This window comes from Heterodontus francisci, chromosome 1 (genome assembly GCF_036365525.1).
Source record: "Heterodontus francisci isolate sHetFra1 chromosome 1, sHetFra1.hap1, whole genome shotgun sequence".
In the NCBI taxonomy this organism is placed as follows: domain Eukaryota; kingdom Metazoa; phylum Chordata; class Chondrichthyes; order Heterodontiformes; family Heterodontidae; genus Heterodontus; species Heterodontus francisci.
The window spans coordinates 72948183-72960094 of NC_090371.1; positions in this window are offsets into that span (position 1 = coordinate 72948183).

The window sequence follows — 11912 nt, forward strand, 5'->3', positions numbered from 1 at the left end:
TTGTGGCTGATCTAATTGTGATCTTAACTTCACTTTCCTGCCTGAACCCCATAACCCTTGACTCCCTTGTCAATCAAAAATCTAACCCAGCCTTGAATATATTCAATGACTCAACCTCCACCACTCGCTGGGGAACAAAATTCCAAACACTACCAATGCTCTGAGAGAAGAAATTCTTCATCATCTCCTTCTTAAATGGGGGACACTTTCATTTGAAACCGTGGCCACTGGTTCTATATCCCCCCATGAGTGGAAACATCCTCTCAGCATTTACCTTGTTAAGCCCTCTCAGAATCTTATACATTTCAATAAGATCACCTCTCAATCTTCTAACCTCCGATGAGTGTAGGCCCAACCTGCTCAACCTTTCCTCATAAGACAAACCCCTCATCCCAGAAATCAGCGTATTGAACCTCCTCTGAACTGCTTCCAATGCAAGTATATCCCTCCTTAAGTAAGGAGACCAAAACTGTACACTGTACTCTAGGCGTGGTCTCATCAATGCCCTGTACAGTTGTAGCAAGACTTCCCTACTTTTATATTCCATCCCCCTTGCAATAATGGCCTACATTTCATTTTCCTTCCTAATTACTTCCTTTACCTGCATGCTAACTTTTTGTGATTCATTTACAATGACACCCAGGTATCTCTGCACCCTGGCATTCTGCAGTCTCTCTCCATTTAAATAATATTCTACTTGTCTATTCTTCTTTCCAAAGTTTACAACCTCACATTTTCCCACATTGTACTCCATCTGCCAAATTTTAGCCCACTCACACAACCTATCAATATCCCTTTGCCGACTCTTTGTATCCTCCTCACTTGTTTTTGCAGAGGCGACAGGGAGAGCAAGGTGGCAGCTGGGTATGTGAGTTTACAACTTATATAAACTTACCTTTTTGTTTCGGCAGTTTCTTTTTTGCAGAGGCGACAGGGAGAGTAAGGTGGCAGCTGGGTAAGTGAGTTTACAACTTATATAAACTAACCTTTTTGTTTTCTTTCAAAGCCTGTTATTCATATATAAGGAGCAAGAGGGTAACTAGAGAAAGGATTGGCCCACTCAAGGACAAAGGAGGAAAGCTATGCGTGGAGTCAGAGAAAATGGGTGAGATTCTAAACGAGTACTTTGCATCGGTATTCACCGAGGAGAGGGACATGACGGATGTTGAGGTTGGGGACAGATGTTTGATTACTCTAGGTCAAGTCGGCATAAGGAGGGAGGAAGTGTTGGGTATTCTAAAAGGCATTAAGGTGGACAAGTCCCCAGGTCCGGATGGGATCTATCCCAGGTTACTGAGGGAAGCAAGAGAGGAAATAGTTGGGGCCTTAACAGATATCTTTGCAGCATCCTTAAACACGGGTGAGGTCCCGGAGGACTGGAGAATTGCTAATGTTGTCCCCTTGTTTAAGAAGGGTAGAAGGGATAATCCAGGTAATTATTAGACCGGTGGCCTGACGTCACTGGTAGGGAAGCTGCTGGAGAAGATACTGAGGGATAGGATCTATTCCCATTTGGAAGAAAATGGGCTTATCAGTGATAGGCAACATGGTTTTGTGCAGGGAAGGTCATGTCTTACCAACTTAATAGAATTCTTTGAGGAAGTGACAAAGTTGATTGATGAGGGAAGGGCTGTAGATGTCATATACATGGACTTCAGTAAGGCGTTTGATAAGGTTCCCCATGGTAGGCTGATGGAGAAAGTGAAGTTGCATGGGGTCCAGGGTGTACTAGCTAGATGGATAAAGAACTGGCTGGGCAACAGGAGACAGAGAGTAGCAGTGGAAAGGAGTTTCTCAAAATGGAGACGTGTGACCAGTGGTGTTCCACAGGGATCCGTGCTGGGACCACTGTTGTTTGTGATATACATTAATGATTTGGAGGAAAGTATAGGTGGACTGATTAGCAAGTTTGCAGACGACACTAAGATTGGTGGAGTAGCAGATAGTGAAGGGGACTGTCAGAGAATACAGCAGAATATAGATAGATTGGAGAGTTGGGCAGAGAAATGGCAGATGGAGTTCAATCAGGGCAAATGCGAGGTGATGCATTTTGGAAGATCCAATTCAAGAGTAAAATATACAGTAAATGGAAAAGTCCTGGGGAAAATTGATGTACAGAGAGATTTGGTCTCTGTACATTGTTCCGTGAAGGTGGCAACGCAGGTCAATAGAGTGGTCAAGAAGGCATACGGCATGCTTTCCTTTATCGGACGGGGTATTGAGTACAAGGGTTGGCAAGTCATGTTACAGTTGTATAGGACTTTGGTTCGGCCACATTTGGAATACTGTGTGTAGTTCTGGTCGTCACATTACTAAAAGGATGTAGATGCTTTGGAGAGGGTGCAGAGGAGGTTCACCAGGATGTTGCCTGGTATGGAGGGCGCTAGCTATGAAGAGAGGTTGAGTAGATTAGGATTATTTTCATTAGAAAGACGGAGGTTGAGGGGAGACCTGATTGAGGTGTACAAAATCATGAGAGGTATAGACAGGGTGGATAGCAAGAAGCTTTTTCCCAGAGTGGGGGATTCAATTACTAGGGGGCACGAGTTCAAAGTGAGAGGGGAAAAGTTTAGGGGGGATATGCGTGGAAAGTTCTTTACGCAGAGGGTGGTGGGTGCCTGGAACGTGTTGCCAGCGGAGGTGGTAGACGCGGGCACGATAGCGTCTTTTAAGATGTATCTAGACAGATACATGAATGGGCAGGAAGCAAAGAGATACAGACCCTTAGAAAATAGGCGACATGTTTAGATAGAGGATCTGGATCGGCGCAGGCTTGGAGGGCCGAAGGGCCTGTTCCTGTGCTGTAATTTTCTTTTATTGGGATAGTGCCAGAAAATGGCGTTGAGGTAGATGATCAGCCATGATCTAGTTGAATGGCGGAGCAGACTCAAGGGGCTCAAGGAACTCCTGCTCCTATTTCCTATGTTCCTATGTATTGTCAGCAAATTTGGCTACAATACTGTGGGTCCCTTCGTCCAAGTCATTACTATAGATCGTAAATAGTTGAGGCCACAGCACTGATCCCTGTGTTTGCCATCTACAGTTTGCCATCCTGAAAATAACCAATTTATCCCAACTTTCTGTTTCCTGTTAGCAAGCCAGTCCTCTATCCATGCTAATATATCATCCACAACACCATGAGCTCTTATCTTGTGCTCTTATCTTACCTTTTCTGTGGCACCTTAGCGAATGTCTTTTGGCACAGTGGCGCAGTGGTTAGCACCGCAGCCTCACAGCTCCAGGGACCCGGGTTCGATTCCGGGTACTGCCTGTGTGGAGTTTGCAAGTTCTCCCTGTGTCTGCGTGGGTTTTCTCCGGGTGCTCCGGTTTCCTCCCACAAGCCAAAAAAGACTTGCAGGTTGATAGGTAAATTGGCCATTATAAATTGTCACTAGTATAGGTAGGTGGTAGGGAAATATAGGGACAGGTGGGGATGTTTGGTAGGAATATGGGATTAGTGTAGGATTAGTATAAATGGGTGGTTGATGTTCGGCACAGACTCGGTGGGCCGAAGGGCCTGTTTCAGTGCTGTATCTCTAATCTAATCTAAATATTGCATCTACTGGTTCCCCTTTATCCACCCTGCTTGTTACATCCTCAAAGAACTCTAATAAATTTGTCAAACATGATTTCCCTTTCAGAAAACCTGGTTGACTCTGCCTAATTGTATTGTGATTTTCTAAATATCCTGCGACTACCTCTTTAATAATGAACTCTAGCATTTTCACAATGACAGATGTTAGGATAACTGGCCTGTAGTTTTCAGCTTTCTGTCTCCATCCCTCCTTGAACAGAGGTGTTACATTTGTATTTACATTTGTGTCCTGAAATTCTCACATGGCACAGGCATTGCAAACAACAGGCCTCAGCTGTCCATCCACGATCTAAGAAAATAATCTCCATTCCCTCCTTTAGAATCTAGTTGATACCCTGTATAAAGTATTAATTTTAATGCCTCTTGACCTGCTCTGTGCTAATACTCTTAATACTAATTCCGTTACTGTTATATTTACCCTGATTGAAACTTTATTAGTTTAAGTTAAACTATAAATTTAATACAGCAGTTTATAGTTTCCTGGTCCTAGTTTAAACCACTGAGCTAGTTTTAAAATAAAACCTAATACTTACCAATCAATCACCTACCTGCTGCCCTCCGCCATCCCACTCCTTGCTTTTTTGGAAATACACCATTCAGATCCGCGTTGTTCCTTCGCTCACAGCTCCAAAAACCCGGGTTCGATTCTGGGTACTGCCTGTGCGGAGTTTGCAAGTTCTCCCTGTGACAGCGTGGGTTTTCGCCGGGTGCTCCGGTTTCCTCCCACAGCCAAAGACTTGCAGGTTGATAGGTAAATTGGCCATTGTAAATTGCCCCTTGTGTAGGTAGGTGGTAGGGAATATGGGATTACTGCAGGGTTAGTATAAATGGGTGGTTGTTGGTCAGCACAGACTTGGCGGGCCGAAGGGCCTGTTTCAGTGCTGTATCTCTAAACAAATAAATAAACAGAATCACAGAATAATACAGTGTAGAAGAGGCCCTTTGGCCCATCGAGTTTGCACCGATGCATTAAAACACCTGACCTGTCTACCTAATCCCATTTACCAGCACTTGGCCCATAGTCTTGAATGTTATGACGTGCCAAGTGCTCATCCAGGTACTTTTTAAAGGATGTGAGGCAACCTGCCTCTACCACCCTCCCAGGCAGGGCATTCCAGACCGTCACCACCCTCTGAGTAAAAAAGTTCTCCCTTAAACCTCCCGCCCCTCACCTTAAACTTGTAACCCCTCGTAACTGACCCTTCAACTAAGGGGAACAGCTGCTCCCTATCCACCCTGTCCATGCCCCTCATAATCTTGTACACCTCGATCAGGTCACCCCTCAGTCTTCTCTGCTCCAGTGAAAACAACCCAAGTCTATCCAACCTCTCTTCCTAGCTTAAATGTTCCATCCCAGGCAACATCCTGGTGAATTGCCTCTGCACCCCCTCCAATGCAATCACATCCTTCCTATAATGTGGCGACCAGAATTGCACACAGTACTCCAGCTGTGGCATAACCAAAGTTCTGTACAACTCCAACATGACCTCCCTGCTTTTGTAATCTATGCCTCGATTGATAAAGACAAGTGTCCCATATGCCTTTTTCACCACCCTATTAACCTGCTCTTCTGCCTTCAGAGATCTATGGACAAACACGCCAAGGTCCCTTTGTTCCTCGGAACTTCCCAGTGTCAGGTCATTCATTGAATACTACCGTGTCACATTACTCCTTCCAAAGTGTATCACCTCACACTTTTCAGGGTTAAATTCCATCTGCCACTTTTCTGCCTATTTGACCATCCCGTCTATATCTTCCTGTAACCGAAGACACACCACCTCACTGTTAACCACTCGGCCAATCTTTGTGTCATCTGCGAACTTACTGATCCTACCCCCCACATAGTCATCTATGTCGTTTATATAAATGACAAACAATAGGGGACCCAGCACAGATCCCTGTGGTACGCCACTGGACACTGGCTTCCAGTCACTAAAACAGCATCTGTCATCACTCTCTGTCTCCTACAGCTAAGCCAATTTTGAATCCACCTTATCAAGTTACCTTGTATCCCATGTGCATTTGCTTTCTTGATAAGTCTCCCATATGGGACCTTGTCAAAGGCTTTGCTGAAATCCATGTAAACTACATCAACTGCACTACCCTCATCTACACACCTAGTCACATGCTCAAAAAATTCAATCAAATTTGTTAGGCATGACCTCCCTCTGACAAAGCCATGCTGACTATTCCTAATCAAATTTTGCCTCTCCAAGTGGTGATAGAGTCTCTCCTTCAGAATTTTCTCCAATAGTTTCCCTACCACTGACCTGAGACTCACTGGTCTGTAGTTCCCTGGCTTATCTCTACAACCTTTCTTAAATAGTGGTACCACATTAGCTGTTCTCCAGTCTTCTGGAACCTCCCCCGTGGCCAGAGAGGAATTAAAAATTAGGGTCAGAGCCCCTGCAATCTCCACCCTCGCTTCCCACAGCGTCCTGGGACACAAATCGTCCGGATCTGGAGATTTGTCCACTTTTAAGCCTTCCAAAACCTCCAATACCTTGTTACTCCCTATAACAATTTGCTCAAGAATCTCACATTCTCTCTCTCTAGGTTCCATATCTACATCCTCTTTCTCTTGGGTGAAGACAGATGTGAAGTATTCATTCAACACCCTACCAATGTCCTCTGGCTCCACCCACAAATTTCCCTCTTGGTCCCTAATGGATCCTACTCTTTCCCTGGCTATCCTCTTCCCATTGATATACTTATAGAACATCTTGGGATTTTCCCTACTTTTACCAGCCAGAGCTTTTTCATATCCCCTCTTTGCTCTCCTAATTGCTTTCTTAAGCTCCATCCTACACTTTCTGTATTCCACTAATGCTTCTGTTGATTTGCTCTCCTTGTATTTGCTAAAAGAAAACAAAACACCAAAAATTCACAACACACACAAGATAGAGGTTAAAAAATAGAATGCATTTAGGTCTGGTGTTTTTAAAAAGAGTTTATTCTGAAACCTTGGGGCGGCACAGTGGCGCAGTGGTTAGCACTGCAGCCTCACAGCTCCAGGGACCTGGGTTCGATTCTGGGCACTGCCTGTGTGGAGTTTGCAAGTTCTCCCTGTGTCTGCGTGGGTTTTCTCCGGGTGCTCCGGTTTCCTCCCACAAGCCAAAAGACTTGCAGGTTGGTAGGTAAATTGGCCATTATAAATTGTCACTAGTATAGGTAGGTGGTAGGGAAATATAGGGACAGATGGGGATGTTTGGTAGGAATATGGGATTAGTGTAGGATTAGTATAAATGGGTGGTTGATGGTCGGCACAGATTCGGTGGGCCGAAGGGCCTGTTTCAGTGCTGTATCTCTAATCTAATCTAATCTAAACCTTGTTTGTTTTCCCAGGAGGAAAATGTAAATGATGCAGTCCTGTTCTTCCTTTTCTCCTGGTTCACTGGAGTCAAGCTTTGGAGAGTTTCAGGTGGACAGATGCTTGGCTGCAGACCTCTTTGGTTAAATCTCAGTATAGTCCAATGACAGAGATCTTGTTTCAGTCTCTCAGATGGGGAATTTTCAAAGATCACCTTTTTGTCTCTGCCTCTAGGTAGTTTTTAAAGATGGTATTCATCAGAGTCTTATTGGCTGCAATAATTCTCTCTCAACCGGCTGGCTGCTGGCTTTCAGTCTCAGCTCTGGCTTTTTACACATAAAAGTCTCTTTTTAAAAAAACTCTATTAGGCCTGGTTTCGGTCAGGTGACCAAAGTTGTTCTCCCCTGGTGTTTTCATACAACATATCTGAATGTGTGGCCATTGTTAGACAGTAGTGTTTGAAAGTTGCTCCTGTTATTAAAGTGATGTTTGCTCACGCCTCCCATGCGGAGTTTGGAGACTCTTAGGTTTTCAATGGTCATTATTAGTTCAACTATTTGAAAAAAAGGTAGCCATTAACATTGAATGGGGCCATTAGCAGTTCTGGTGCTTTCTACAAGGCTGGTCCAGACATGATGATGGCTTCAGTCTCCAGCAGTCACTATGTATATTTCGCAGTACAGGAGAGGTCACCTGACCTTTTTTTTATTCATTCATGGGATGTCGGTGTTGCTGAATAGGCCAGCATTTATTGCCCATCCCTAATTGCCCTTGAGAAGATGGTGGTGAGCTGCCTTCTTAAACTGCTGCAGTCCATCTGGTGTAGGTACACCCACAGTGCTTTTAGGGAAGAAGTTGCAGGATTTTGACCCAGCAACAATGAGAGAACGGCGATATAGTTCCAAGTCAGGATGGCATGTGGCTTGGAGAGGAACTTGCAGGTGATGGTGTTCCCATGCATCTGCTGCCCTTGCCCTTCTAGGTGACAGAGGTCACGGGATTGGAAGATGCTGTCTAAGGAGCCTTGGTGAGTTGCTGCAGTACATCTTGTAGATGGTACACACTGCTGCCACTGTGCGTCGTTGGTGGAGGGAGTGAATGTTTGTAGATGTGGTGACAATCAAGTAGGCTGCTTTGTCTTGGATGGTGTCGAGCTTCTTGAGTGTTGTTGGAGCTGCACCCATCCAGGCAAGTGGAGAGTATTCCATTACACTCCTGACTTGTGCCTTGTAGATGGTGGACAGGCTTTGGGGAGTCATGAGATGAGTAGCTCACCGCAGGATTCCAAGCCTCTGACCTGCTCTTGTAGGCACAGTATTTATATGACTACACCAGTTCAGTTTCTGGTCAATGGTAACCCGTAGGATGTTGATAATGGGGGATTCAGCGATCATAATGTCATTGAATGTCAAGGGGAGATAGTTAGATTCTCTCTTGTTGAAGATGGTCATTGCCTGACATTTGTGTGCCACGAATGTTACTTGCCAATTATCAGCCCAGGCCTGGATATTGTCCAGGTCTTGCTGCATTTGTACACGGACTGCTTCAGTATCAGAGGAGTTGCAAATGGTGCTGAACATTGTGCAATCATCAGCGAACATCCCCACCAGTTACCCCATTTTGTCTTGTAGCAAAAGTATGTCCATTTTTGGGAGGTTAATTCATCAGTTCATTTTGATAGTTGATAATTGTTCCTTGCGTGAATGTGACACACTAAGCAGCTGAATTTGACATTGTTCAGTAATAACTACCTCAAATGGCATGCAATCACTCTCTGCATGATGGTAGCGTACTGGTAATGTCACTGAACTAGTAATCCTGGCACCCAAGCTAATGTCGTGGGGACATGGGTTCAAATCCCACCATGGCAGCTGGTGGAACTTAAAATCACTTAATTAATAAATTCAATTAATTAATAAAATTTGAGAATTAAAAGTTAGTCTCAGTAATGGTGCCATGAACCTATCCTTGATTGTTGTAAATGCCCATCTGGTTCACAAATGTCCTTTAGGGAAGGAAATCTGTTGTCCTTACCTGTTCTAGCCTACATGTGACTCCAGACCCACAGCAATGTGGTTGACTCTTAACTGCCCTCTGAAATGGCCTAGCAAGCCACTCAGTTGTCAAAGGCAATTCGGGATGGGCAACAATGTTGGTCTTGCCAGTGATGCCCACATCTCATGAAAGAATAGAAAAGAAAAAAATGTCACTTTCCATCTGCACTGTTCTTTTTTGTCTGATTTCCTGGGGAAGGAAGAGGGATTTCGCCACTCTCAACATCCAAATCAGCCACCAGCTACTCTCTAGCTAACCTAGTGGCTGCAGCTAGGGCTTCCTCAGGTGGTCTATGAGGCATGGTCCCAGCGACATCCATATTGGTATCCTCTATTTCATCAATTTCTGCCGCAATCGTCTATGGGGCGGAGGGTCAATCCTTCCTGCAGGGTAAATTTGTGTATTGCACAGCAGACCACCACATTACTCCACACTTTAACAGGAGAGTGCTATAAAGTGCTCCCTGAGCTGTCCAGGCACCCTGATTAACCTCTCTATTAGAAAGAGTCCCAGTTATTTGGCAGGCATCTTGCAATGTCATAGACATGTAAGCAGGATTTTAAAAGATTAGATAGATTTTTGAAAGTCATATCAAACATCAAAGAAGTCAGAAAAATATTGATTAAAAAGTTATAAAGATTTAAAGATCTTTTAAAAGTTATTTCAATCTTGTTAAAAAAAAAATCAGAAAAACAAAATCCATACAAGAAGACTGATAAGCTATGCTATAAAATTACATTTAACATTTAAAACTCATTTAAAATGTATGCACCTACTTCTGAAGGTTCCTCCTGCTGCTGCCGGTTGCCTTCCTGAAATGGTTGATCTGCTCCTGAGAAGGCTTAATACCTGCTAATATCAGCTGTCATCTAAACAGCGCTAAATCCAGCGTTTTTTTTATACTTTCATGGGATGTCAGCCTTGCTGGTAAGATCAGCATTTGTTGTCCAACCCTAGTTGCCCTTGAGAAGATGGTGGTGAGCTGCCTTCTTAAACTGCTGCAGTCCATCTGGTGTAGGTACACCCACAGTGCTTTTAGGAGTTGCAGGATTTTGACCCAGCAACAATGAGAGAACGGCGATATAGTTCCAAGTCAGGATGGCGTGTGGCTTGGAGAGGAACTTGCAGGTGATGGTGTTCCCATGCATCTGCTACCCTTGCCCTTCTAGGTGATAGAGGTCACAGAATTGGAAGGTGCTGTCTAAGGAGCCTTGGTAAGTTGCTGCAGTGCATCTTGTAGATGGTACACACTGCTGCCACTGAGCGCCAGTGGTGGACAGACTGAATGTTGAAATTGGTGGCTGTGGTGCCAATCAAGCTGGCGGCTTTGTCCTGGATGGAGTTGGGTTTCTTGAGTGTTTTTTTAGAGCTGCACCCATGCAGGCAATTTGGGAGTAATCCATCACAATCGTGACTTGAGCCTTGTAGATGATGGACAGGCTTTGGGGAGTCAGGAGGTGAGTTACGTGCCACAGAATTCACAGCCTCTGACCTGTTCTTGTAGCCACTATATTTCTGTGGCTGGCCCAGTTAAGTTGCTGGTCAATAACTCCCAGGATGTTGATGGCGGAGGATTCAACGATGTTAATGCTGTTGAATGTCAAGGGGAGATAGTTAGATTTTCTCTTGTTGGAGATGGTCATTGCCTGGCACTTGTGTGGTGTGAATGTTACTTGTCACTTATCAGCACAAGCCTGGATATTGTCCAGGTCTTGCTGCATATGGACATGGGCTGCTTCAGTATCTGAGGAGTTGCAAATGGTACCAAACACTGTGCAATCATCAGCGAACATCTCCACTTCTGACATTATGGAGGGAAGGTCACTGATGAAGCAGCTGAAGATGGTTGGACCTAGGACACTACCCTGAGGAACTCCTGCAGTGATGTCCAGGGGCTTAGCTGTTTGGCCCCAAAAACCACAACCATCTTCCTCTGTGCTAGGTATGACTCTAACCAGCAGAGAATTTTACCCTGATTCCCATTGACTTCAATTTTGCTAGGCCTCCTTGAGGCTACACTCAGACATATGTTGCCTGGATGTCAAGGGCAGTCACCCTCACCTGACCTTTGGACCTCTTTTGTCCATGTTTGGACCAAGACTGTAATGAGGTCAGGAGCTGCGTGGCCCTGGTGGAACCTAAACTGAGTATCAGTGAGCAGATTATTGCTGTGTGAGTGCCACTTGATAGCACTGTCGACGATACCTTCCATCACTTTGCTAATGATCAAGAGTAGATAGATGTTGCGGTAATTGGCCAGATTGGATTTGTCCTGCTTTTTGTGGACAGGAAATACCTGGGGAATTTTCCACATTGTTGGCAGATGCTAGTGTTGTAGCTTGTGGACAATTAGCCCAAATTGGCAAAGTGCGGGTGTCTGCTGCTTTACAGAAAGGCTTGGCGGGACTAACAGTGGAGGCTCCTTCGGACCGCATTGCTGTGCACCACAACCTCCAGTTGTCAACCTAAGCATGCCCATGTACAGTGCTGTTCCAACCCTCAATAGTGGTGAATGTCTCAGCATTTGCTACTATTGCAGCTAAAGCCTGGCTCGGGTATAAAATTAAAACGCAACCCGGGCCCGACCCAACAACAACCAACCCGAACCCGACCCGGGCCCGAGTCCTTCAATTTTTTTAAATGCTCGACCCGACCCGAACCCAAATGCTGGACGCAGAATACAGACCCGACCCGAACCCGACACATGTAGTCGGCTTTGGTCGGTTTCGGGTCGGGTAGCCAGGCTTTAGCTCAAGATCCCGCTCCCCATTACTGACACCCCTCCCTCCCCTCCGACTCTGAGACACATTGAGACCAGGGGCAGCCCTGACACAGCCCATGGTCCCACTTCCTATTACTGACCCCCCGGGTGTGAGACACTGACAGTACCTGCAGTGCCTTTTCCATCCAGTGACGGGGAAGAAGCTGCTGCTGCTCAGCCAGAGCCGCGGA